The sequence below is a fragment of the Pongo abelii genome, chromosome 9 (assembly GCF_028885655.2).
Source record: "Pongo abelii isolate AG06213 chromosome 9, NHGRI_mPonAbe1-v2.0_pri, whole genome shotgun sequence".
NCBI classification, from domain to species: domain Eukaryota; kingdom Metazoa; phylum Chordata; class Mammalia; order Primates; family Hominidae; genus Pongo; species Pongo abelii.
The window spans coordinates 41,690,484-41,714,574 of NC_071994.2; the positions used below are offsets into that span (position 1 = coordinate 41,690,484).

Here is a 24,091-nt window from a genome sequence, read left to right on the forward strand (position 1 = left end):
TAGAATGTATCCGTAGCTCATAACTCTAGAAAGGAAACAGACCATTTCTTTTCCAGCATCTGAATATTAAATATGAAAGTTTATTCTGTTGGGGTAACATTTTCATCCTCAGTTTGATACTGACACTACAAGGATGGATGCTATTATGCACAAGTCCAGATAAATTTGTATGTTAGGGTAGAGGGAATTCTGATTTGTATGTTAGGGTAGAGGCAATTCTCCAAGATAGACTGCTTTACCAGCATCAAAGAATTTATAATTAGTTCTCTAAAGTTAATTCTGGAAATATATCCCAATAAAGAACTAGAGAGTCTACATATGTGTGTGTGTGTGTGTGTGTGTATATATATATATATATATATATATATATAAAAAATTAGCATTTTATTGATTTTACTACTTTTGAAATATTTCATTAGGATACTTTTTTTACTATAATCATAGACATAATACATATGCATATATTTATATATGCTGATGTGTTGGTGTCTAAATGATTAGTATGTCATATGCCATGTATGAATATATCAGTTTTACTTTAATTTCACAATTATTTATTATTTTTCTAAAATACTGTATGGAAAATAGTACTTCATTTAAAACTTTTTAAAATTGTTTTAATTCTTAGAGTGGTTGAACCTTGCTTTATATATTTGTTTATTTTGTATTACTATATCTTGTATTAATTATTTATGCCTTTATTTCCCTATTGTAGGCTTTGCAAAGTTTTATATTCTGTCAGTATATTCTGTCTATATATTAATATCAGCAGAACTTCTGTAGTTTTAAATGAAAAAATTCATCATTCCTGTTTCCCTTGTCAATGGTTTGATGGTGAACTATTTGGATTCATTCAATAGATAGATAGTAAGTAATTATTAAGTAAGCTATAGTCTAGATATTTATATTGAACAAAAAGTCATGGCTATTAAAGTTGATTTTGAATTAAGATCTTTTACATTCCCCAAAATTCGTATGCATTAATGTTCACATCTACTAAGTGTTGTTTTGATTTTTTTCAATAACTGTGATTGTACTTCTAGTTTAATATTTCTCAAACATTGTTTTTCTTGATACTTAAAACAAGATAAATTTAATGTTATGAAAAAATGTACTATAAATATGTTGGGAGAGGATAAACAAAATTAAATATTTGTATTTGTATTTGTACTCTCCTCTGCTTTAGTATGTTATAGTACACTGTGAGTTTCTGAGAGTTATAGTAGTATTTTCAAAGCATTTCCTCAGTGATTTTTTCATACTGTAGCACCAATTAGGGCTAGTATACAATATTTCAATTTAAAAAAATTCTGCTGTAGAATATCTCTACAGCTATCTACCTGTCATCTATCCACCTTGATTAACTGTCTCTATATGTTAAAAATATTTATTCTTCAACCCACCTAAATCTTCTTTTGAATGGGGCAGAAATTGTAGCTCTAAATTATTTTCCCCACCTTTTCCAGCTACACTAGAACACTTCTTACATTTTTCCTTTTTAGAGTTTTTATTCTTTTTACCAATTTTCTGTTAATTTTTTCCATGTAAATTTGGGTATTTCAAGAATCTGTATCCTAATACATACATCTATACTTCTTTTAGTATGATCAACAAATTGTTTTGCCACTTCTCTAATTAAAAATTATATTGGGGCTAGTATATTTTTTTAAATTTTGTTTTAGTTTGTTTTCATTTTTCAGCTTATTTTTAATCTATTTTTCAATTTGATTTTATGTTTTGTTATTCCATTAATAAAATATTATTCTGATTGAATTTGTACCGCCTTATGTTGATTAAGAAATCTGAAGAAATTAACAAACATCAATATTTAATCAACTCTTCCAGGAACGTGATTTGTTTTTTTCTTTCCTTTAAGTCTGTTAAAATACTTACTTTTAAAATATTGCTGATGAACTATATACTATTTGATAATATTTAAGATTTCTGCATCAGTACACGCAGATAAGATCATTCTATAATTTTTTACAAAGTTATCCTTATTAGATTTGGGGACAGTCTTACCCATGCAAGTTTTAAAAATATCTGTACAAAGTAAATCATTTATGTGTAACTCAATAGTGTTGACACATTTTATTTCTGATGAGAAAATTAGATGCATATAAATAGAAAGAATAAAGTAATTTGGGGATAAGACTGTGTTTAAGATTAATGACAATGATTTATAGTTACATATTTATAAACATACTTTCTAATAAATCTTTTTGAAATAAATTTCAGATGATTTTTAAGACTTAAAAATATTTTTATTAAAGTAATTAATTTCCTTCTATTTTGAGTATTGAATCAAACATAAGTCAAACATAATACTCCTATTGAATATTGAGATCGAACATAATCTTACTCTTTTTTTAAGTGACTTTTAATTGTTGTAAAAGCATTGATCATAAATTATTACATTTCCTTCCCAAAACTGAATGGCTTTATTGTGATATTAGATGTTTAAAAAATCTCTACGACAGACACACTGGGATAATGAAAAGCTTAATGGCATAAATGTAATGAGGTCATCTAGCTTCCATAAGTAAACTCACTTGGTGATCTAAGGCAAATTTCTTCATCTTTCTGGGCCTCTGCTTCCTTGTATATAAAATTAATGTGTGCAATCACAGCACCAACCAAAACTGGCCATACTTTATTGGTAAAAGAATGTCAAGTTATCTTCTAGTTATAACAGAGCCGAAATTGCAAGTCTTGTAGCCTGGGCATGTACAATAGAAAAAGCTTTGACATCTAACGATATCCAGAAACAAGGTAACCTCCCCAAGAAATTCACCTCAACACACTTTACTGTAAATGATCAAATTTGAAGCCTTCCAATCACATCCACCCAAGCCAACATTTCTAAATACTTTCCCTTGCCCTCTGACCCCTTAAAACTTGTGCTAGACCCAAAATCAGGGAGAGAGATTTGATATCTCCTGTCTCCCTGCTGGCCAGTCTCACGATGAAACCTTTCTCTTCTCCACAGCTAGTGCTACAGTATTGGCTTCCATGCACATTGTTCAGCAATCTCATTTCCTCAGTAACAGACATCCATAACTGACATTAGTTTACTACATATGCAGCATCCATTTTGGGATCCAGTTTTCAGTTTATTTGGGTTTGCTGAGATTGAGCCTCCCCCCAATCTGCTTGATGTTGAAGTTGATCTAGAACTGGTCAATAAGAATTATATCTCTATAGTTATATTATTATTCCGTAGTGATTGTGAAACCAGGACAATCTAAATTGATTCTAGAAATTTTGCTAGAATTGTTGAGGAAGTACTCACTTTTTACCTTGCTTATAAAGGTAGTGAGAAGTAAGAGGTAGTATACATCTTTGTCACAACTCTAGTTAAGTGCACTTGAGAAAGAAGTTGATAGAGAAAAAAGCAATGTAAAGAAGCATAAGTACAAAGTTGAAAATAAAAATTTCATGACATCCTTGCTACTATGAATTCAACTGAGCTTGAAGTTGGTTCTCCCGCTGGAAATTCATATTATGTATGTCAATATCCTTGCCCCTTTTCATATGAACTAATTTGTGATGTGTCTGTCACATATAACACAATGTTATAACATAAATCTTGAATTAAATAAACTTTATAAATTAGTATTCTAATGTTTCTAAATGCTAAAGTTGTTTATGGAAACAAACAAAAAAAACAATGTTCAAAACTCGTTTGAAGAAAGACACTAGTCCCCTATAAAATTTACTACTTTGAAAGCTAGCATTTTTTTGAATAAGTAAGTTTTGAATGTTTACTTAACATATTGACCAAAATTATCTTATAGGTACACTTAAAACCTTGATTCATAAAGTCAAGACAAATATTACATAACACAAGATACTTTTTAAAATACTTATAAATTAGACATGGTGCCCTGTGCCTGCAATCCTAGTGACTCAGGAAGCTGAGGAAGGAAGATTGCTTGTGCCCAGGAGATGGAAGCTGCAGTGAGTTATGATCCTGCCATTGCACTCCAGCCTGGGTGCTAGAATGAGACCCTGAGATCCCATCTGTCTCTCTTTTTTTTTGCATGACAGAGTCTTGACTTCTGAATGATGATGAGTACACAAAGTAATAACATGTAACAAGTTCTTGAATTCTAGCATCTAATAATTTTGATTAAGAGAAATTAAAAGCAGCCCAATTATATTAGTATTCATTGTTCTAGCCATTAGTAGGAAGGGATAACTTTAAGGCTGGCTGCTGCTTCACACAGGTTACAAAAACCTATTTGCTAGTTTTACACAGATAAAGTTCTTGAACTTCAAGAAAACATTAGAGAGAGAAAAAATAATCTCTTTCTTTCTTCAAAGAATTCCTTTTACTAAATCTAAGAAAGAGAAGGTCAACATCATTATATATGTTGCTTGAGCCAAAAGGCATAGGGAAACAGACAACATATACCCATTAAATTTCTAAGAAACAAGAGGTAAAAAAAAAGACTAAATCTTGCCAGGCGCAGTTGCTCACACCTGTAATCTCAGCACTTTGAGAGGCTGAGATGGGTGGATCACTTGAGGTCACGAGTTCAAGACCAGCCTGGCCAACATGGTGAAACCCTATCTCTACTAAAAATAAAAAATAAAAAATAAATTAGCTGGGCATTGTGGTGTGTGCCTGTAATTCCAGCTACTCAGGAGGCTGAGGCAGGAGAATTGCTTGAACCCATGAGGCGGAGGTTACAGTGAGCTGAGATTGCATCACTGCACTCCAGCCTTGGCAACAGAGCAAGACTCTTTTTTTTTTTTTTTTTTTTTTAAGATAAAGATTAAATCTCTAAATAAGTTCTAAGTCTGTACAGAGGCTAGATTCGATACTCTTCGAAGAATGATGGGACCTACTATAAAATACAGAAATAATTTAATGCATTTTTCGTAAGAATAAAACTCAAGCTCCGCTCAAGCATCATATTCCATGAGGACATCTAAAATGACAATCTATGGAAGAGACGCATCTTTCTTCTCTTATCCATTTATGGAGTAGATTTCATGGATTTTTGGCTGGATGTCTCAAAGACCAACAAGTGACCCAAGCCTTCATCCCTGTTCTGCCTGAAGTAGTTCTGGAAGATGATCATCTTCTCCTAGGTCTCCTCCACTTCAGTGCTGCAACTGCCCTATGATCCCAGTGCATGGGTTTCTTGGCCTTGAACTCTTTCTCCCTCTGCAGGAGGTACTGTTCAATTTCAGCCTTAGCTTCTTTGGCCTGGGTCAGCCTCTGTTTATTTGGCTTGTGGGCCTCCATCACCTCTGCCTGCAACAGCTACTGGATCACCTGCAACTGACTTGCCATGGCAGCAGCCTGAGATACCATCTCTTAAAAATAATAATAATAATGAAAAAAAGCTTGTAAATGACCTTCTTATTGGCTTAGTCCAATTCTCTGGTATATTTTAGCTGGATTATTATAATAGCCTTCTAACTGTTCTCTCCATTTTTACATGTTTCTTATTAGTCTTTTCTCAATACATTCATTGAAGTTACTGCTTTAGAATACAACTCACATCACCCTTGGTTCAGAACATTTTAATGGCATGTTCAAAGGGAATTTAAAAAGCTCTAATGGCCTGAATGGCCCTCCATGATATCATCTCCAAGATCTCACTGACATCAAATGTTATTACTCTCCCTCCACAAACCATACCATAGGCACTCCTTGCTTTTTCTCAAATACATTTAACATATTCCTCTCCCAAGTGTCTACATTATTCCTCCTACAAATATATGTGTCTGCTTTCAAATTTCTATTCCCTTTCCTTGCTCAATTTTTCTGTTTCACTTAGCTCCAATCAATTACTTATTTATTTTTCTCTTTCACCCTCTGCTCCAACCTCTGTCAGAAATTCAGCTTCTTGTGCCCATGAGATATAGGTTTAAAAAATAATTATTTTATTCATTAATGGGCACTCAGTGTTCAGAACAATGCTTGCAAATAGTTGGAGTCAAAAAGCATGTTGAATTAAGAGAGTAATAAATGTGCTGGTTTATGAATGACAATAAATGTAATAGAGTTGTTGATCAATAGCTATTTTTTTAATTGAAGGACAAATGAATGATTAAATGAATTAAAATAAAATGACAAGTATATTTCTGATATACTCTGGCCATATCAAACAAAAAGCAGTACAATGTATGCTACAAAGACTTTCCAGTTGAATGGCAGACAGATAATGCCATCTTACATTTATAACTATCCTTGTAATTTTCAAAGTCTCTTACTATCTTTGATTTATAAAAACATCCTTTTGAGATGGAGAGCCAGTTACCAATTTATTCTTTGATCCAAATTCAACCTCCTTTTCTTGGCTTTGTGATATCAGACCTGGACCTTATAAATGGTTCTCCTTTGCAGGATGGCAAAATATTGTGCTTTGTGTTATTACAGGGTAAAGAGGAAACACTGAAGAAGAAAAGTATTTGTCTTACTACCTCAAATGTGCTCCTCTCTTCTAGGGGCTGCATAATTCAGTAGACAGTGGTGTGTGGAGCATCTTGTATCATCCATTTCCAGCAGGCAGTGTCTCAATGAGTTCCTCTCGCATCACAATGAGCGGTTTTCTGCTTGCCAGGCCCACTTTTTTTGGATCTTCCTAAACTGCTCCACTATTCAGTGGGCACATTCTATCCAACAAGCTGTCTATTTGTTGAGGGTGGTCCTCTTTCTAGTTTGTTTCTCTCCTGGGCCCTCTGCCATCGCAGTATTGGCTGCCCTCTGTCTCTGCTATTCTTGTCATATATTTACTTATTTTTACTTCTTAGGAATTAATGACTTGATACTACTTAATACTACTTTATATTAATTTTTCTTAAATTATGGAGTAGTTCTGTCTTCTGACTGTACCCTCCCTAATACAAATAGGCATCAGATGTCCTATCTTATTAATAAAGAAAATTGAATCAGTCCATTCTCATGATGCTGATAAAGACATACCCAAGTCTGGGTAATTTTTTTAAAAAAGGAGGTTTAATGGACTCTCAGTTCCATGTGGCTGGGGAGGCCTCACAATTATGGTGGAAGGCAAAAGGCACATCTTACATGGTGGCAGACAAGAGAGAATTTATGCAGGGAAACTCCCTCTTATAAAACCATCAGATCAGCCAGGCGCGGTGGCTCACGCCTGGAATCCCAGCACTTTGGGGGGCCAAAGTGGGCAGATCACGAGGTCAGGAATTCAAGACCAGCCTGACCAACACGGTGAAACCCCGTCTTTACTAAAGAACAAAAATTAACTGGGTGTGGTGGCAGGCGCCTATAATCCCAGCTACTTGGGAGGCTGAGGGAGGAGAATCGATTGAGCCCAGGAGAAGAAGGTTGCAGTGAGCTCAGATTGCACCACTGCACCACTGCACTCCAGCCTGGGTGACAGAGCAACACTCCCTCTCAAAAGAAATAAAACAAAACAAAAAGCCCACCAGATCTTGTGAAACTTATTCACTATCATGAGAACATCATAGGAAAGACCTGTTACTGGAGGGTCTTTTTTCTTAGAGCTCCCAACTCCCAAGATGGTGGTAAGCTGCTTCCAAGATGGTGGCAGGCCAAGATGGTGGTGGGCCACTCCCAAGATGGTGGCAGGATGCTCCCAAGATGATGGCAGCTGCTCCCAAGATAGCAGCAAGCCTTTTGTTCTCTGACCGGGGCTTCTTGGCCTCATGGATTCCAAAGAATGAAACCTTGGGCCATGCAGTGAATGGTATAGCTCTATTAGAAGCCGTGGGTCACAGAAGAGAACCTTGGAATCCAGTGACTAGTGTTCAGCTCAATTAGGATGAACCCAGGCACTTAGCCACGCAGGAACAATGGCAAGCATCTAGCGCAATCGGGAGTGGCAATGGGTGCCTTGCTGGATTAGAAGCACAGCAGACGGTGAGAAAAAGCTCAGCTTGAGCCTGAAAAAATACGGACCAGAAGAGTGTGCAGTTGCAAGATTTAACAGAGTGAAAACAGAGCTCCCATACAATAGGAGGGGACCCAAAGAGGGTTGTCTGAACTGGCTCAAATGCCTGGGTTTATATCCCAATCATTGTTCCTCCCCCTGTGCTCTCAGGCAATAGATGATTTGACTGTTCTTTACTTCCTGCTTTTAGCCTAATTGGTATTTCAGTGAGCTCTCTTTAGTACCTGATTGGTCAGGTGTGAGCTGAGTTACAAGCCTCATGTTTAAAGGTGGGTGTGGTCACCTTCCACAGCTAGGCTTAGGAATTCTTAGTCAGCCTAGGAAATGTAGCTAGTCCTGTTTCTCAATATTAGTTCTCTGAACACCTCAAATTTTGGGGTAAGTGGCAGTATCTTGGTAATTTATCCACATTTACATTCTGAGTTATCCGCCAGTGAGTTAGTACAGGTACTTTGAGAGAGCATAACTGCTGATAGACAAGAAAATAAATGAAGAAACACAGCTCACTTGAATAAAGTAAATTATTATTATCACTCTGTTTGAGTGTGCTCTTTTGGATATAAATAGCATTAGATTATTCCATACAGCCTGGACAGTGATTCAAAGATCGGGTTGCTTTTCAACAGCCTATCTGATGCAGATTCAAATAACTTCATAGAATGCCCTTTTTTCCAAATGTTAATTTTTACAATGCTCATTTAAAACTGGATAAAATAGGTTCACACTGATATAATTTTCTCAGCTGTAATTTCCAAAAGAATTGGGTATATAAAAGTTATTCCAAAAAAGTGGCTGTAATACTCAACAATTTTCTCTAAATACAGTTTTTAAAATACACTTTTAAATCATTGTTTGTTTCTTTATTGACTCACATTCGAATTGCCATTTATAGCTTTGGCATTTTTTATAGCGCATCTCCTATTAAAGTTCTACTTTCAGGAAATTTCAGATTCCTTTGTGTAGAATGAAAGCAAGTAAAGACCCCCAGTCTGACATGATACTCAAGTTTATTCACCTCAAGTTCTCTTTCTAAATGTCCAAATCACTTTGCAAGTAAAATTAAATTAACTTTTAAATAAAATTCCCTTTGAATTATGAAGTTTTATTGTGTGTAGGGCTTAAGGAAATAACAATCAACGTCATTGTAGATAGAAAACTTTTTACTGTTTTAAAAGTAAAATAAAACTTGAAATGAGCTGTTCTAACTTCAAGTCATTATTCTGCCATTTGTAAGTGTTATGGCCATTACGGCCATGAGAATTAATTTGCCATTTTTGCATTGCAGTTTTATTATTAAACAAAAGGATATCAATATTATACATTATGCAAGAAAATAATATAATTAATGCAACCCTGTTTTAGTCATATGATGTAAAATGTTCCTGGATCCTAAGTGTTATAAAATACACAGATTCTTTAACATATTATAACTGCATTATATGTATGTATGTATAATATACACACACATACTAATTCACCCACCATGTATTAATAATTTATGACTATCTACTATGAACCAAACATTCTAATTTGTAAAATAGTTCTTGACAAATAATATCATATGCTAAGTTAATTAATTTCTTACATGCTATCAAAAATCTCAGATGAAATCATAAATTAGTATTTGGAATGACAATAAGTGAAAAAACTCTAGTTTCATAAGAGAAGCTGGAGCAGAAGTGCCTCACACAATTGGTATAGTTATTAGATATCTGGCATTGAAGACACAGAAATGATATGGATTTCAAGCAAAAAATATTCTAGGCTTAGAATTGAATCTGTGTCTAGTATGGAGTGGAATGTAAAGTGTTTTGGTCCCTTCATGTTAGTTGAACCAAGACACATTGAAAGTGTTATTGTACAGGCTGCAACAGTTTATTTTTATTACCCAATGGGGTCACAGCTCTACAGTACTGGCAAGGAGAACTATGGCTGGAACATACAGGATCCACTGGCCATATTGTAGTACATTTATTTCTAAACAATAATTGTCAGTGGGGTCCACAGTTCCCCCAAAGAGACAACACAACTAGGTGTAGGATTAACGATGATTTGTGACGTCCTACTAAGAAAGTTATGAAGCCAACCTGCAATAGGTAAGAGTAAAGTGAAATGAGTAGTGGAAAAAAGCAGCTGATGATCTAATTCAGCCTAATGTCCTACTAGAGATGAAGAATCAGAGCAGCTATAATTTTGTTGTTGCCATTATTCATTTGAATGATTTTTCTGTAATTTTATATGAAAAGTATTTGTGGCATTTCATTTTATCATTTAAATTCTAGCTGTAACTGTGACTGAATTGACATCATCCCATCATAATTGTGGTTGCTGATGGGACTTCATGTTTCCTTGTTTGGAGGACAGAAGAACTGGTAGTTTCTTCTCCCAAGTAAAGGACATAAATGTATGCTGAGTGGCAAAACAGGATTAGATACACTACTTTTTCTCTGTTTACACTGCATATTTATTTACCAACCTCTCTAACTTGCTCTAACTTCTATAATTTGCATTATCTGGGCTCCATCACCCTCTGGATGCAAGCAGTCGAAGGGAAAGACTGGCAGGATATCAGAAGTGGAGAGAGAGAAATATTGACGCAATGATTCACATGCTCTTGTCCCTGCCGTTTCCTTCTTGATTTACTGTGGGTCTGATAGTGTCTGTGTGTCTAACGCGTGATGACTTATTTTCCATAATTTCTCTCTTTTCTACATTTACTGTGTTCACATCCCTTTTCCTTTAGTTCTAGATGTAGTAATGAAGTCTTGATGATTCCTGCTATTATCCACTTCACACTGCATGTTGGTTCTCTTTCACTTGATTACAACAGTGTGTGTCTAACTTTAACCTGAGACCTTGTATGCACTTCTGTGAGCAGTTCCTTCAGGAAACCTTCAGAGAAAACTTTGAGTGTTACCTCTGTTGTCTGCTGTGTACGTGAATACTAAACCAATCAATGGAGCTCCACCTTGACAAATATTTTCTTTCTACCAATATTATCTCCTTTAGCCTTTGTTCATTTCTACTGAGACTCACATTTTCTTCAGAGGAGAGTTTTAGCCTGTACTATTGCTTAAATGTCATGGAACCCAACGACTAGTGTTCAGCTCAGTTAGGATGAACCCAGGCACTTAGCTGCACATGAACAATGATGAGCCTCTAGCCCAATCAGGAGCAGCAATGGGCGCCTTGCTGGATTAGAAGAGCAGGAGCTTTGAGCAAACTGCACTAATAGAGTCTTGTAAATTTCCAGGATAGTAGACAGCCTGGAAAAAAGCAGCAAAACAAAACAAAACAAACAAAACCCCACGTACTACAGAGATTAGGGAAAGCAGAGGGAAGTGACCTGATAGGAGGTTTCGATTTGTTACAGATTAATTATGTGAGCAAAATTTAAAATGTGGAACAACTTTATATTTTAAACTTTGTCCAATGTGTAAGGGCAAAGGAGACTAAAACCATTGATGTAGGTAAAATTAAACACAAAACCAAAGAATAAAATCGGTTCTGATTTTATTTGTCCTCTGGCAGCAACATCATCTAACTCCTTGCTTTACAGTGGATGCCATAGGAGTTACAGGAGCCTAGCACAGGAGCAGGATGGAGGGGAGTTACTTAAGGAAGGTATTAAAGGAATCATTACATGAATGGAAGGCTGATGTCACATACATTGCATACCAACATGAAAACACTACAAATCATGGAGATGTCTATCTGCAAACATCAAGAAGATGCCCCAGAACTTTGCGAGGGCCTTATAGACAGTATTACTATTCTACAGTTTATGGTTTGGAAAAATTATTCAGTTTTGTCTTCCCTGCTACTTTCTCACCTTCTGCAAACATATAGTCAATAAAAAACAGTTTTGTTGCAATCATTTTTCTTAAGAGATTAAATGGGCCAAGTGAATTAGAACAGGCCATTCAGAGTTGTTGAAATGTGAGATTATTTCGCTTTCTTTCTGACATTATAGATCCCTTACATCTCTATGAACTGACCTGTGACCCTCAATGGAAAAGACATCACTCAAAATAGGCCCACAGTAATTCTAAGTGTAATGTAGTTATAAAAAATATCTTCAAAAACATGTTAAGTTAAAAAAAATAGATTTGTCTGGACTCTTGATATAGTAGATTTACTTGCTTTTGTGTTTTATTCAATTACATTCTGTTAACTTAAGGCCATGAGCCATATGACAAATCTGTAAACTTTGCCATAGTCTGAATGTGTGTGCTATCCACAATTTAAATGTTAAAATTGTAGTCCTCAAGATGATGATATTAGGAGAGGGGGCCTCTGGGAGATGATTTGGTCATGAGGGCAGACCTCTGATAATGGGATTAGTGTCCATATAAACGAAGCTCAAGAGAGACCCCTCTCTCCTTCTTCTATATGAAGACAAAGTCAAGAAGGTGCTGTCAACTAACCAGGAAGTTGACTCTCACCAGACACAGAATCTGCCAACAACTTGATCTTGGACTTCCTAGCCTCTAGACTGTCAGAGATAAATTTCTGTTGTTCATAAGCCACCCACTTTACGGTATTTTGTTATAGTAGTCCAAACATACTAAAACACTTGTTAAAGAGGAAAACATTTTGAGGAAAATCTCAAATAAACATATTTTCAAAGAAAATGTAATATAAGCAACTTCAGCAAAGTCTCAGGATACAAAATCAATATGCAAAAATCACAGGCATTCCTATACACCAATAACAGACAAACAGGAAGCCAAATCATGAGTGAACTCCCATTCACAATTGCTACAAAGAGAATAAAATACCTAGGGATACAACTTACAAGGGATGTGAAGGACCTCCTCAAGGAGAACTACAAACCACTACTAAAGGAAATAAGAGAGGACACAAATAAATGGAAAAACATTTCATGCTCATGAATAGGAAGAATCAATATTGTGAAAATGGCCATACTGCCCAAAGTAATTTGTAGAATCAATGCTATCCCCATCAAGCTACCATTGACTTTCTTCACAAAATTAGAAAAAACAACTTTAAATTTCATATTGAACCAAAAAGGAGCATGCATAGCCAACACAATCCTAAAAAAAGAACAAAGCTGGAGGCATCACGCTACCTGACTTTAATACTACAAGGCTACAATAACCAAAAGAGCATGATACTGGTACCAAAACAGATATATAGACTAATGGAACAGAACAGAGGCCTCAGAAATAACACCACACATCTACAACCATCTTATTTTTGACAAACCTGACAAAAGCAACGGGAAAGGATTCCCTATTTAATAAATGGTGTTGGGAAAATTGGCTAGCCATATGCAGAAAACTGAAACTGGACCCCTTACATACACCTTACAAAAAATTAACTCATGATGGATTAAAGACTTAAATGTTAGACGTAAAACCATAAAAACCCTAGAAGAAAACCTAGGCAATACCATTCTGTCAATAGGCATGGGCAAATACCTCATGACTAAAACACCAAAAGCAATGGCAACAAAAGCCAAAATTGACAAATGGAATCTAATTAAACTAAAGAGCTTCTGCACAACAACAACAACAACAACAAAAATCTATCGTCAGAGTGAACAGAATGGGAGAAAAAATTGTGCAATCTATCCACCTGACAAAGAGCCAATATCCAGAATCTACGAAGAACTTAAACAAATTCACAAGAAAAAACAAACAATCCCATCAAAATATGGGCAAAGGATATGAACAGACACTTCTCAAAAGAAGACATTTATGCAGCCAACAAACATAAGAAAAAATGCTCATCATCACTGGTCATTAGAGAAACACAAATCAAAACCACAATGAGATACCATCTCATGCCAGTTAGAATGGCGATCATTAAACAGTCAGGAAACAACAGATGCTGGAGAGGATGTGGAGAAATAGGAACACTTTTACACTGTTGGTGGGAGTGTAAAGTAGTTCAATCATTGTGGAAGACAGTGTGGCGATTTATCAAGGATCTAGGTCCAGAAATACCTTTTGATCCACCAATTCCATTACTGGGTATATAGGCAAAGGATTATAAATCATTCTACCATAAAGACACATGCACACGTATGTTTATTGCAGCACTATTAACAATAGCAAAGACTTGGAACCAACCCAAATGCCCATCCATGATAGACTCGATAAAGAAAATGTGGCACATATACACCATGGAATACTGTGTAGCCATAAAAAAGGATGAGTTCATGTCCTTTGCAGGGACATGGCCGAAGCTGGAAACCATCATTCTCAGCAAACTAACACAACAGAAAACCAAACACCACATGTTCTCACTGATAAGTGGGAGCTGAACAATGAGAATACATGGACACAGGGAGGGGAACATCACACACCGGGGCCTGTTGGGGAGTGGGGGTTAGGGGAGGGGTATCAATACCTAATGTAGATGATGGGTTGATGGGCACAGCAAACCACCATGGCACATGTATACCTATGTAACAAACCTGCATGTTCTGCACATGTACCCCAGAACTTAAAAGTATAATAAGAAAAAAGAAAATAAAAAATACCATATTTGCCTTCGAGAAGAATTTACAGTGTAATTAAATGAGCCAATATCAAGGTGTTTTTCATAACTTAAAACATTATTTTTATATACCCTGCACTTAAAACACTTGGCAGAAATCTAACAAATGAAATATAAACCTTTCTTATATTTATTTTACATACTATCAATATAGCTTACTACTATTTTGCTTCCTATACTCACACACTTAAGAAGGAAGTACTATCTCAAAGCAGAAGAAAAATAAAGGCTTACCAAATATGAAACAAAAGAAAATGTTGTATAAAAGAAATATGTAAGTATGATATAAAATAAATTTTAATTCACCATTACACTTTCCAAAATACTTTATAGTAATGCATTTATGTTCACATTAAATGTACAGTATTTCCTAATTTTTTAATCTTAACTAGTATTTATAATACTCTATTCATGAAGTCTGTTGGATGGTTGTATAATGGACTTGCATTGTAGTAGAATCTTTTATTAACACATGTCAAATTTTTGGTTAGATGCTTACAAAATTGCTCAATTTGAGGGCCATGGCTCAGAGTAGTAAGTTTTAATCCACGATCCTAGAGAAGAATATGAAACAAAGCAAAACAAAAATTCTCATTATAGTTCAAGCTGAGAAGAGGAGTAGGCTTTAATTATTCCTCTACTATGCTATTTTTTAGGCTTTTGGTGGGAACATAGATTTTTATATAATAATCAATGTTCTTTTGAATGTAAAATACTACAAAATCCCCCCCAGAATTAACATAGATTTATATTTATTCTTAATGATAATCCCACAATTTTGAAATTGCATACAAATATTTTATCCATTACTTTAATACAGTGTAAATGTGGTTAATATTTAGAAATCATGATTATGTATTAATGACAGAAGAAAATATCTTTCTTATATTAATTTATTATTTGCTTATGCTAAAAATTTCCATATACAGTTTTACCAGAGTAATAAAAGCACCTTTACCAAAAAAAAACAAAACAAAACAAAAAAAACTCTGTAGGAAAACAATCTGCTTTGAGACACCTATGAAAATACGGACTCAGGTAGCATAGAGGCATATGAAGAGATTTTTTTTCTCACATAATATAAGAGTAGATCAAAAGTAAGATATATGGTATTAACAAGTAAACAAATTACAAATAAGCTTATGGTAGGGTAATCTAACATAGACTGATGGAACTAGACAAGACCTCCAGGATAAATGATGCCTGAATAACAACTTGGAAAATGGGTATCAGCATCCCAAGGAAGAAAATTTCATTGAACACAGGCACATGAGAATATGGAGAATCCTGTAAAACACATATTCAGCTAGAACACAGGCTTTCCTTTATTAATTTCCAGCACAGTACCTGAAATAAGTCAACTCTCAATGAATTGATGTCTACTGAAGTTTGGTGACCAGTCTTTTGCCCTGTATCCATAAACCTGCCTCCGCTTTTTAACCTGCATTCACACACTAGTTACATAATTTGCTCAGTAGAGTGCCTCATATTGTGTGAAAGTATGAAACATAGAAATGAATAAAGAAGAAGAGAAAAAGGTAAAAGGCATGAGAAAGGTACACAGAAATAAAAGTAGAAAGAAAAAAAAATATATATATATAAATAGAAATGTATATATATTTTTCTCATACATATATGGCAAGACATATTCCTCGGAATTTATTCGTACAGGAAAATTTATTCAATGTTTATTGTTCCCTGTCCTAACAGACATTGATCTACCTCCTTAAACTAAGTTGATTTAAAGGCATAAGGGGAATAAGTGGTTACTAGGATTGCTTTATCATCTGCTCTTTTATTATCAAAATGTTCTGACAATCTTTTCCATTGGTAGGAAATATATGCCCTGAAGGCCCTGAGAGTGATTCTTCTTAATGAACAACCTATTCATAATTGAAGCACAAAATGAAATGTTTTGCTTATATGTAACCCAAACACCACTTGTTCAAATCCATATCTATATTTTTACCAAGCTCATAATAACAGAACACAATTTCTTAGCAAGGATTCATAAATACTAGATATAACTGGAAAAGATCGTAGCATAACTATGAATTGTATGTTTAAATAAGTCTTCTTTGTTGCTGAAATGATATTTCCTTATTTCCCCACCACATCCCCACACAAACTGAGTGAGTGGGTGAGTTGGACTCTACTTTCCATACACAAAGTTCAATCAAATTATATATTTCGTGGAGGACACATTATTTGGGGCATGTTGAATCATTACCTACAAAATGAAGATGATCTGTATCACTTTTCACACTTTGCCAGTAATAAGAAATGCAATACTCATTGCGTCTGTTTGAGTTTTGGAGACAATGATTCACATAAGAGCGTGATACTCCAATTAATTAACTTAATCATTTTAAGATAGATTGTGAGAGAGATCTGAAAGAAATCAAAAAAAGATTATTCCACAGGATTTTTAATTAAAGACTTTCCATATTTAACAACAACTATTCTCTGGGTGAATGGAACATTGTCAAGAAAGACTAGCTAACTTATCTTCCCAGTTTAGCCCTTATTCAAAGGAAGTCTATTTTTCCAATATCTAGTCCATGTTTGGTATTTCATTTAGCCCATGTCCCTAATCCCTCTTTATAAGTAATAAAACAACAGAAAATTCTGTATACTCTTAGTTCCTTTATTTCCCATAACTAGCTTTACATCTTGAAAATCTGTTTATGTAATTGGATCTCTTTTAAATGAATAGAAATAAAGAGAATAAATGAAACCTATAATACTGTAGTCTGGTGATTTATATTCAGTTACTGTTTAAGAGTCAATAATTGACCTCAAGAAAGACAAAAGGAGAAAATTACCACTTTTGTTAACTAACCTTTTATTAATTCATTTTATCATCATTTAGCACCTACCACGTGTTTAAGGCACTGAAAAAAGTTTATCGTTATATTCTGCATGTCTTTGATGCAAAAGGAATAGCTAATCTATGTCAGGTTTCTTTATGACTATTCATTATACACCAAAACATATATTTTTATTAAGATATTGATTGATTTTATTTTAAACTATTTTATTCAGTGAAGACTGCATTTTTTTAAATTGTTTTCTGCCACTTCCAGAACTCAACATTGAAGTCCTTTAACTTGGATTTTCTTCTGTTGATCCCCACCAATTTCAAGATTAGAAATTTTCATGGCTATTTTCATGTTATTTGTTTACACATTTCAACTAAATTCTGTATAATAGTATCTGCTGTAATTAAAAATAGAATTGAATCAAACATTAATATGGAGGACAGATGGATATTGACAGTTCAAAGATTAATAATGTTGATTGGTAGAGGTTGGTTTTGGTATTTCATGGATTAATACTTAACTTTGATATTTTGTCTGTCTATACTAAAAAAATGCCACCTCACCTCAAAGAAAGCAAGCTCTCAGGATCACTGAGACTATATTTGACCAAATACTCATTTGTTGCATCTTAGTATATGTGGGTATCTAGGAGGTCAGGGACAAACGTCTGTTTCAGACAAGTTTAACATGTATATGTCATGATTAATACACAGGCTGCATGAGTCTCTGGGTTACAAAATGGCAATTTTTAAAGGAAAAAAATAAAGTATCAATATTATTTACAATGAATAAAATGGCTATGGATTAAACTGATTCACTAAAATTCATTCTTAATTAAGCTTTGACTTACACAACAATGGTCAAAATCAAGGCAACCTGTACACTTTTTTTTTTTATTATACTTTAAGTTTTAGGGTACATGTGCACACATGCAAGTTTGTTACATATGTATACATGTGCCATGTTGGTGCGCTGCGCCCATTAACTTGTCATTTACGTTAGGTATATCTCCTAATGCTTTCCCTCCCCCCTCCCCCTCCACCCCACGACAGGCCCCAGTGTGTGATGTTCCCCTTCCTATGTCCAAGTGTTCTCATTGCTCAATTCCCACCTATGAGTGAGAACATGTGGTGTTTGGTTTTTTGTTCTTGTGATAGTTTGCTGAGAATGATGGTTTCCAGCTTCATCCATGTCCCTACAATGGACATGAACTCATCCATTTTTATGGCTGCACAGTATTCCATGGTGTATACGTGCCACATTTTCTTAATCCAGTCTATCATTGTTGGACATTTGGGTTGTTTCCAAGTCTTTGCTATTGTGAATAGTGCCACAATAAACATACGTATGCATGTGCCTTTATAGCGGCATGATTTATAATCCTTTGTGTATATATCAAGTAATGGGATGGCTGGGTCAAATGGTATTTCTAGTTCTAGCTCCCTGAGGAATCGCCACACTGTCTTCCACAATGGTTGAACTAGTTTACAGTCCCACCAACAGTGTAAAAGTGTTCCTATTTCTCCACATCCTCTCCAGCACCTGTTGTTTCCTGACTTTTTAATGATTGCCATTCTAACTGGTGTGAGATGGTATCTCATTGTGGTTTTGATTTGCATTTCTCTGATGGCCAGTGATGATGAGCATTTTTTCATGTGTCTTTTGGCTGCATAAATGTCTTCTTTTGAGAAGAGTCTGTTCATATACTTCACCAAATTTTTGATGGGGTTGTTTTTTTTTTTTTGTAAGTTTGTTTGAGTTCTTTGTAGATTCTAGATATTAGCCCTTTGTCAGATGAGTAGCAAAAATTGTCTCCCATTTTTTAGTTTGCCTGTTCACTCTGATGGTAGTTTCTTTTGCTGTGCAGAAGCTCTTTAGTTTAACTAGATCCCATTTGTCAATTTTGGCTTTTGTTGCCATTGCTTTTGGTGTTTCAGACATGAAGTCCTTGCCCATGCCTATGTCCTGAATGGTATTGCCTAGGTTTTCTTCTAGGGTTTTTATGGTTTTAGGTCCAACATTTAAGTCTTTAATGTTCAGTGGTCAAAATCAAGGCAACCTGTATACTTTAAAAAAAATGAAATATAATCTAGTGGTTAAAAGCTTGGATTCTTGGGTCAAACTGTGTTTGAATATTAACTGCATTGATTCATATTAGCATTTAGATATTAGAATACTCCCTGCCTAATGGCCAAGTGCCTGAGCCTCTTTGTGACACAGTTTCAGCATCAGAAAATGTGATATTAGAAACTATATCATAGAGTTGATGTGAGGATTAAGTAATTTTCTATGTGGAAACCACTTAGAACAATACCTCGCACATATTAAGTGCCACTTGAGGGTTTGTTCTATAAATCTGAATCTACACTTTACAAACTTAGAAGAATAATCACAGAATTCAAAAGGAGTGAGCAAGACAGGCATGTAGGTGGTTGGCATTTATATGAGGCTCAGTAGGAAAGCCTCCCTAAGGTGACAAAGGAGTCATGGCTTGAATAAACTGTGGAAATAAGTTATGTAATTCTCCAGAGGAGAAGTATTACAGGCAGGAAGACCTGCAAGTGTAAAAGCACCAGACAGAAGCTCCTTGATCTTATAGAAAAAGCTTCTCATTCTCACCACTGAGTATGATATAAGCTATGAGCTTTTCATATATGACTTTTATTATGTTGAGATAATTTCCTTCTATCATTAATTTGTGTATTTTATCATGAAAAGCTGTTAAATTGTGTTAAATGCTTTTTCTCTATGTGATTTTTATTCTTTATCCTGTTAATGTTGTGTACTATTGATTGTTGAGCAAACACATTTCTAAGCATATTATGAATATTAATCAATTCAAACCTTCAATAACACCATGCGGTAAGTAATATCACTACCCCTTCTATACAAATGAAGGAAGTGAAGCAAAAGGACATGCCATATTATATATCTGATAAGACGTTAATACGCAAAATATACAAAAAATTCCTATAGGTTAGTAGTAAATTAAATAAATAAATAAATAAATAAATAAATAAATAAATAAAGGGGAAAAGACTTGTATAGATATTTCCCCCCAAAAGACATAAAAATAACACACAGGTATAAAAAAAAATCCAACTGTCATGAATCATTATGGAAATGTAAGTCAAAAAACGAAATATTGCCTCACACCTGTTAGAATGACGATTCTCTAAAAAGCCTAGAAAATAACAACTGTTGATAGGGATGTGCGCCATTGTAACCCTTGTGCAGTGTTGGTAGGAATGCAAAATAATGCAGCTGTTAGGAAAAACAGTATTGAAGTTTTCTAGAACTACTGTATGATCCATCCACCTCACTTCTGGGTATTTATCCAAAGGATTAAAATCAGAATCTCAACAAAATATCTGCAGCCTCATGTTCATTGCAGCATTGTGCAGGATAGTCAAGATATGGAAACAACTTAAATGTCCATTGATGGATAAATGAATGAAGAAAATGTGGTAGATATATACAGTGGAATATTATTAGGCTCCACAAAAAAAAGAAAATTCTGCCATTTATGAAAGCATAGCTGAAACTTGAGGAAATTATGTTAAGTGAAATAAGCCAGTTTCAAAAACACTTCATGATTTCCCTTACATGAGTAACTTAAGTAGTCAACAAAGTAGAACGGTGATTACAAGATGAGGGGAAGGGGAAATGAGGAGCTGCTAGTTCCATGATTACTGAGTATCAATCATTCAAGAAGAAAAAGTTGTAGGTCTCTAGGACTTATCTGTCTTGTATAACTGAAACTTTGTACCCTTTGATTAATATTGAGGTATAGTTAACAATATTGTATTGTATACTTAAAAATTTGCTAAGATGGGAGATCTTATGTTAACCATTCTTATCAGTAATAATTAATAATAATAAATAGGACAGGTGGAAACTTTTACAGATGATGGAGAGTTTTGTGGCATAGATTGTAGTCATGGTTTCACAGGTGTATACTTATCTCCAAACTCATTAAGTTGTATACATTAAAAATGTACAGCTTGAAAAAACTGGATATTGACAAATTATGACTGTGTATTTATGGGGCACAAAGTGATGCTATAATATATGTACATACTGTGGAATTATTGAATTAAGCTAATTAATATATCCATTACCTCAAATACTTATTATTGATTCTTTCTGTTTAAATGATATATTGACTTTTTTATATCAATCATGCTTTAGTAAATTATGTAAAACAAAAAATTCTAAAGATGTGTCAAACAACACTGTGACTATAGTTAACAATACTGTACTATACACTTAAACATTTGTTAAAAGGGTACATATCATGTTATGTGTTCTCTACCACACTAGAAAAAAAAAAAAAAAGAAATGTGTGATTCAGAGTGAAACTGTCTTAGGAGCAATTGTGGTAGCGTATTTTTAAAGCATGTAATAAGCTACTGTGGCTGAAGGGCAATGAGAGCAGTAAATGAGAGGAGATGAGGCCCATAAAAGATCCAGAAGCAAGATCCTGCAGGGTTTTATGTCAGCCTTGGGGAGGAGTTTGAATTTTAAGTGTTGGGGAGCTTCTTGAATTGTAATAACAACGAGTTACATTATCTGATTTTTCACCTTATTTTCTTTAGTTCTCCATCCCTTTGTAAATATTTAAGTTAGTTTCAACTCCAAGTTGCCAATTTATTTGGCTTCTCAGAAAGTAGTCTCTAATGGTAAAATGAGAATCACTTGTGCAGTCTAGCTTTTTCTTAAAGAATAGAAAACAGAATTTCTCCTCTGATTTTTACCTAGTTGTACTTAATCTTTCTTGTAGACACAGAAGGGCCTGAAGCAACTCCTATGTTACATTCAAGAAATCATCCAAATTTGGGTCCTTTAATGATCTTAGGAACAGCTGGCTCATTGCAAATGGTCTCTGTGTCATCTCTTTCACAATTGATATTGGCCCATTACTTCACAATTTACACTGAATTAGATGAAGATAAACTTTAAGATCCACAAAATTACCTCCTCCTCTCAGGAAAATTATCTGTAACTTAAAAATAGGCAAAGAGATTACTGGGTGTTTTTTGTTGTCATTTTTCCAATGCAATGCCAGGCTTGAAATTTTGATATAATTTATATTGATTGGGCTATTTTAAAATTCTGTAAAAACAAGTATAAACTTGCTAATTTTTGTCAAGTAGAGATGCAAATAATTTCTTTCTGGTACAACAGATAACATTCAAAGTTATGGTTTTGGGCTCTGCTGGACAAAAACTACATTTGTACATAAGCCAACATCCTAAACCATTTCTTGGTTAAATTTTCTATATATAAATGGGAAAAAATGCAAGATAGGGGACAGGACTGTCTTTCAGCTCCAACTTGGAGGGATAGAGCAGGGTATGGAGACCGACATCATGAACTTTATCTCCAAAAACTACCACAGGAACATATCAGGAAAGCCCAGAGAATCCAAAGACCCTTTGAAGGTGGTGGATTGCCACTGCAGGCACCCTGGGACAGCCAAGGAACTGTGAGTCAGCTTCTTTCTCTGCTAAGAAGCTTGTAGCCTGGGGCAAGTTCTCAGCCCTGTTCACTGGCTGCCTGGCAATAAACTTGGTGCTGTTGCAGGGGCACAATGAGAGTGAGATCAGCGTTTTCAGCTGCATGCTGTGCAGTACCTGGGTGAAGCCTGTGGCTGCCAGCTTTCCCCTACATCCTTGGTAACCTGTGTGACACAGCAGAGACAGCCAGAATTCCCCGGGCACATAATTCCATTGGCCTGAGAACCACACCCCCAACCCCAAAAGCAGCTTCAGCAAGTCCTGCCCAGTGAGAGTCTGAGCTCAGACACACCTAAATTTACCCCCACCAGATGGTCCTTCTCTACCTGCCCTGGTAGCTGAAGACAAAGGACATAATCTCTTGGGAGTTCTATGGCCATGCCACTGCCTGAAAAACCTGAATACTTATCCAAAGGTAACTCTAGGGCAAACTTGTATCCTCCCTATACAATCACAGCTGATGCACTCTTGAAAGCATCACCTCCTGGTTCCAGGTCAACCAACACAAAACCAGCACACTTAAAAAAATGCAACCAAGGACCCTCAGAGAGTCCACTTCACTCACCTGCTTCCTCCACAAGAGTAGGTGCCAGTGTCTACAGCTGAGAGATCTGAAGATGGATCACATCACAGTACTCTTTAAAGACACTCCCCAGTAAAAGCCAAGAGCCCAGTAGCTACACTGGGTGGATAGATCCTGTAAAGAGATAATAATCACTGCAGTTCAGCTCTCAGGAATTCCCATCCCTAGGGGAAACGGGAGAGTACCACATCACAGGAGCACACTCGTGGGACAAAAGAATCTGAACAGCAGCACTTGAGTCCCAGACCCTCCCTCTGACATAGTCTATTCAAATGAGAAGGAACCTGGAAAACAGTTCTGGTAATATGACAAAACAAGGTTCTTTAACACCCTCAAAATATCACACTAGCTCACCAGCAATGGATCCAAACCAAGACAAAATATCTGAATTGCCAGAAAAAGAATTCAGAGGGTAGATTATAAAACCACTCAAGGAGGCAACAGAGAAATGTGAAGTCCAACTTAAATAAATAAAATAAAAATAATACAAGATATAAAAGGAAAAATCTCCAGTGAAATAGATAGCATAGATAAAAAACAATCACAACTTTAGGAAATGAAGGACACACTTAGAGAAATGCAAAATGCACAGGAAAGTCTCAGAAATAAAATCTAACAAGTAGAAGAAAGAACTTCAGAGCTTGAAAACAAGACTTTCTAATTAACCCAATGATATGGTTTGTCTGTGTCCCCACCCAAATCTTCATCTTGAATTGTAACTCCCACAAT

General features: G+C 35.2%; 1 long non-coding RNA gene and 1 pseudogene across 1 annotated transcript in view; both read right to left on the bottom strand.

Moving 5' to 3' along the window:
* LOC129048659 (uncharacterized) overlaps nucleotides 1–23,601 on the bottom strand; it is a 61,772-nt gene extending 38,171 nt beyond the window's left edge. The window contains exon 1 of the long non-coding RNA XR_008511182.1: nucleotides 23,345–23,601. This is a non-coding gene — a long non-coding RNA (uncharacterized LOC129048659). The remainder of the gene's footprint in view (nucleotides 1–23,344) is intronic.
* On the bottom strand, nucleotides 4,978–5,305 carry LOC100455078 (V-type proton ATPase subunit G 1-like; annotated as a pseudogene).
* Nucleotides 23,602–24,091: the final 490 nt, after the last annotated feature.